General features: G+C 36.2%; 1 long non-coding RNA gene across 1 annotated transcript in view; it reads right to left on the minus strand.

The window, feature by feature from the left end:
- LOC104981936 overlaps nt 1-5,502 on the minus strand; it is a 17,753-nt gene that overhangs the window by 7,475 nt on the left and 4,776 nt on the right. The window lies entirely within an intron of this gene.

Here is a 5,502-nt window from a genome sequence, read left to right on the forward strand (position 1 = left end):
GGATGCCATGATCTTTGTTTTCTGAATGTTGAGCTTTAAGCCAACTTTTTCACTCTCCACTTTCACTTTCATCAAGAGGCTTTTGAGTTCCTCTTCAATTTCTGCCATAAGGGTGGTGTCATCTGAATATCTGAGGTTGTTGATATTTCTCCCAGCAATCTTGATTCCAGCTTGTGCTTCTTCCAGCCCAGCGTTTCTCCCTAATTTCCCAAAACTCAGAGAGGACACTCCAAATTATTCCCCCGGTTATACCTGTCAGAGCCATGTCTTATCATTTTAGGCTTGTTGCTGCCATATTTCCCTTCCACAGAAACAAATTTATTCTAGTCTTATTCCTGCATAAGAAGGATGGTAATTAATACTATCCTAATAAACTATCTGCATTTATTTGCAAAGACATCAATTACTTTTCAACAGTATTTAAGTGACTTTCTGGGAATAACTCTAGAGTCAATTACTACAAAGATTAAACATGAAGGCAAATAGAATGGGCAGTTGATACTGTGGGAAACCAGTATTAGCACTTAATTTGAATTGTTTGGGCACTGAACATCATTCATCATGAAAAAAATATGTATGTATATTTATACACACATCCTCATGTATATACACATATATCATGTAAACATTAAAAAATTCAAATATTTATATATGTAATCCATCCTTAATTATACTCGCATGAAAATTTTCTCATAACCACTAATATTCAAAGGCATACAACATTTTAGAAAACTCAGGAAAACCTCATGACACTGTAATACATCTAAAAGCAAGATTTCATGAATAAGACTGCTTAGGTTCCAATTCTTGATAGCTGTGTGAATTTGACCAAACTACTTAATTTCTCCATGTCTAAATTTCTCCATAGAGTAATATAAAAGATTTAATATTTTTAGTATTTAATATATTTAGTCCTTAGTGTATTTAGTATTTATATAGAGTACTCACAACTATGACTAATAAGTGAAAATCATCATGCATATATCTGTTATTAAGATAGTAAATTGTTGTCTAAGAAAGGTATAGCTTAATTAGACAATATCCTGAAATATATACATATTTTTACAAAGTACATTCTGGATTATTGAATTATTGATTTTGATTGTTATCTATGTTTCATAAATTTATTAATTCAACAGAATTTTTAAACATACATGCTATAGAGTAAGATAGATGCTATAAAATACACAAAAAGTTTTAAAAGATCCTTATTCTCAGTGAACTTAAAGTCTACTATTCTTTGAATCATTAAGATATAAATAGTTATAGTCCAAGATGGCAAGTAATAAGGCCATAAGAAGGTAGAGACAATGTGCTATGATATTTTAGACACAGTAAAAATTATTTCCAGCCAGAAGGTCTATGGAAAGATTCTTTAAGGAGAAGAAATTTTAAGTGATTCGTGAAGATTAATTAGCATGCAGAGTTAAGAAGCATGCTCATTCTGGAGGATATTAGGGCACAAGGGCAAGAAAGTGAGAAACTCTGTGTGAAAGAGGATAAGACACTCTAGCCCAGCATTGTTGGAGATACAGAAACATGTATATAAGAAATTTTGAATTATAGTTTTGTGCAGCTAAAAATGATCAATATTAATATTGCTATACACATTTCCAAGGCTTCCCAGATGGCTCAGTGGTAGAGAATCTGCCTGCCAATGCAAGAGACGCAGGAGACATTGGTTCAGTCCCGGGGTTGGGAAGATCCTCTGGAGGAGGAAATAGCAACCCATTCCAGTATTATTGCCTGGAGAATCCCATGGAAGGAAGAGCCTGGTAGGCTCCTCCAGGGGCTTCCCTGGTGGCTCAGAGGTTAAAGTGTCTGCCTGCAATGCAGGAGACCTGGGTTCGATCCCTGGGTTGGGAAGATCCCCTGGAGAAGGAAATGGCAATCCACTCCAGTATTCTTACCTAGAGAATTCTATGGAGGGAGGAGCCTGGTAGGCTACAGTCCACGGGTTGCAAAGAGTCAGACACGACTGAGCTACTTCACTTCCAGTGTTATTGCCTGCAGAATCCCATGGACAGAGGAGCCTGGTGGGCTACAGTCAGACACAACTGAGCACAAACACACACATACATTTTTCTAGTTGTTTCATGAGTATAATTTTATTTAAATGATTGAAAATATAAGATTTATGATTATATAATTATATGCATATATGTATATATGTATCATACATGTGCTGTGCTTAGTCACTCAGTAATGTCTGAATCTTTGTGACCCCCATGGACTATAGCCCACCAGGCTCCTCTGTCCATGGGGAGTCTCCAGGTAAGAATACTTGAATGGGTTGCAGTCCCTTCTCCAGGGATCTTCCCAACCCAGGAAGGGAACCCAGGTCTCCCACATTGCAGGTGGATTCCTTACCATCTGAGTCACCAATCATGTACATGTATATTGTTTATTTGAAATAAATGAATATTTTAAATGACTGCATACTTAAAAAAGATGAGCAATTAATTAATCATCCAACTTTATAGGAAATGTATGTGCTTCTCACATTGTGCTATTGTCAATAAGGTTAGAATAAACAAACATATATAAATATTTGCTTGCACTCAACATTGTTTTCTTATTATATATTTTGGGAAGTGAAATTTGTATCAAAAATGTTAGCAACCTTAAGGTTTCTGGCATATAATGTCATGCTGCTGAGTACATACAATTTAAAGCCTCCAAGTAGTAACAGAATGCCATCTTAAGATTTATTTTCACCTTTCTGAATTTGATAGACAGAACATTGTATATTATTTATCTTTAAATTTGCAATTTCAGCAAGAATAATGCATTTTAATTCTATTTATCATGTTTCTCTTTTAATTTTGTGAAACTGATCCATTTCCTACTATTATGAGGTCATTCACTTACTAATGATAATGTCAGAATTGTTTCACCAGAAGTAGAAAGAGAAAGCAAGCTTTCAATTAGCTTCTAAATCCAAAATAGGATTTTTTCAGAAATAAAAAATTTTGAAAATTTGTTGTTTTTAAGTCATTTTCTGCCAAATCCAATATCAGGATTATACCTGGATTTGTACCTTTTGACTTAAAATAATTTCTTTTTTATCAGTAATTTTTCTCTACTTTTTCATGGGTCTAGTGATAGTGAATGATATTACAACTATTGTAAAAGTTGTAGTGGAAAAACTCTGGATTATGTTATTTTCCTCTGTAGAGTATAAACTTTTCTTTCAGCAAAAGGTTAAATCATTGGAGGTAAACTGCAGCTATCAAAATTTTGTTTTAGGCTTTGTTAAAATGAACCAGACCACCTTACCTGCCTCCTGAGAAATCTGTATGCAGGTCAAGAAGCAACAGTTAGAATCAAACATGAAACAATGGACTGGTTCAAAATTGGGAAAGGAGTATGTCAAGGCTGTATATTGTCACCTTGCTTATTTAACTTATATGCAGAGTACATCATGTGAAATGCCAGACTTGATGAAGCACAAACCAGAATCAAGATTTCTGGGAGAAATATCAATAACCTCAGATAAGCAGATGACACCACCCTTATGGCAGAAAGTGAAGAGGAACTAAAGAGCCTCTTGATGAAAGTGAAAGAGGAGAGTGAAAAACCTGGCTTAAAACTTAGCATTCAAAAAACTAAGATCATGGCAACTGGTCCCATCACTTCATGGCAAATTGATGAGGAAACAATGGAAACAGTGAGAGACTGTATCTTCTCGGGCTGCAAACTCAGTGCAGATGGTGATTGCAACCATGAAATTAAAGATGCTTGCTCCTTGGAAGAAAAGTATGACAAACATAGACAACATCTTAAAAAGCAGAGACATTACTTTGCCAACAAAGTTCTGTCTAGTCAAAGCTATGGTTTTTCCAGTAGTCATGTATGGATGTAACAGCTGGACCATAAAGAAAGCTGAGTGCCTAAGAATTGATGCTTTTGAACTGTGGTGTTGGAGAGTCCCTTGGACTGTAAGATCAAGCCAGTCAACCCTAAAGGAAGTCAGTCCTGAATATTCATTGGAAGGATTGATGCTGAAGCTAAAACTCCAATACTTTGGCCACCTGATTCAAAGAACTGACTCATTAGAAAACACCCTAATGCTGGGAAAGATTGAAGGCAGGAGGAGAAGGGGATGACAGAGGATGAGATGGTTGGATGGAGCCACCAGCTCAATGGACACGAGTGTGAGCAAGCTCCGGGAGTTGGTGATGGACAGGGAAGCCTGTTGTGTTGCAGTCCATGGGGTCGCTAAGAGTTGGACATGACCTAGTGACTAAAACTGACTAAAAATGAATATGATTCCAGTTTTGCTATATTTCAAGGGCAAATCCAACACATAGAGTATAATCTCAACTCCTGGGCATAGACTTTTTCAGACAAAAGCTTGGTATATTTTCTGAGGATTCTGAGTCTGAACTTTAATTTTTTAATATCAGTCTCTGCCTTCAGAAAAGGATTGAAAAAAATTCTTCACATATTTTGTATATTTTCTACCCAAAAGGTCAGAAACATACAAGGATTTCTGCTCTCATCACTGTTGTTCAACTTCTGCTATGGGTTTAGCCAATGAAATAGTCAGGCAAGAAAAAGAAATAAAAGGAATTCAAATTGAGAAAAGATAAGTAAAAGTGTCTTTATTAACAGATAACATGTGGAAAATCTGATGAACTCTACAAAATTCAGTGGTTGGTCTAAAGACTCCATTTTGTTATGAATCTATTTCTTCCAAAACTGGTTTATAGTCACAACAAACCCAGTCAAAATTTCAGCTGTCAATGTGCAAACCAGACAAGCTGGTTCTAAAATTCATTGGAAAAGTAAAGGATCTTGAAAGATGAAAAAAAGTTCCTAAACCTACACTATGTGCTTTCAAGACAAGTTATAAAGGTACAGTAATCCAGACAGTGTAGTATTGGCATACATTAGTTGAAGAGGTCGATAGAACAGGATAGTCCAGAAATATACCTACAAATACATGAAAAATTGATTTTCAGCAAAGGTACAAGGATAATTCAATGGAAGAAGAATAGTCTTTTCAACAAATGGTACTTGGAAAATTGGAAATCCATATGTATAAAATTCAAAAAAAAAGAAGAAAAAACTAAATAAAACTAAAGTAAAAAAAAAAAAGAGAGAGAGACAAATACTCCCTACAGCTGCCACATATATGAACAGATTGAACCTCCCTATACCAATGAAAAACAGTTTACTAAAAACTTTTAGCAAGTTTCATCAGATCAGATCAGTCACTCAGTCATGTCCGACTCTTTGCGACCCCATAAATCGCAGCACACCAGGCCTCCCTGTCCATCACCAACTCCCGAAGTTCACTCAGACTCACGTCCATCGAGTCAGTGATGCCATCCAGCCATCTCATCCTCTGTCGTCCCCTTCTCCTCTTGCCCCCAATCCTTCCCAGCATCAGAGTCTTTTCCAATGAGTCAACTCTTCGCATGAGGTGGCCAAAGTCCTGGAGTTTCAGCTTCAGCATCATTCCTTCCAAAGAAATCCCAGGGCTGATCTCCTTCA

This window comes from Bison bison, unplaced genomic scaffold (genome assembly GCF_000754665.1).
Source record: "Bison bison bison isolate TAMUID 2011002044 unplaced genomic scaffold, Bison_UMD1.0 scf7180017864525, whole genome shotgun sequence".
NCBI lineage: Eukaryota > Metazoa > Chordata > Mammalia > Artiodactyla > Bovidae > Bison > Bison bison.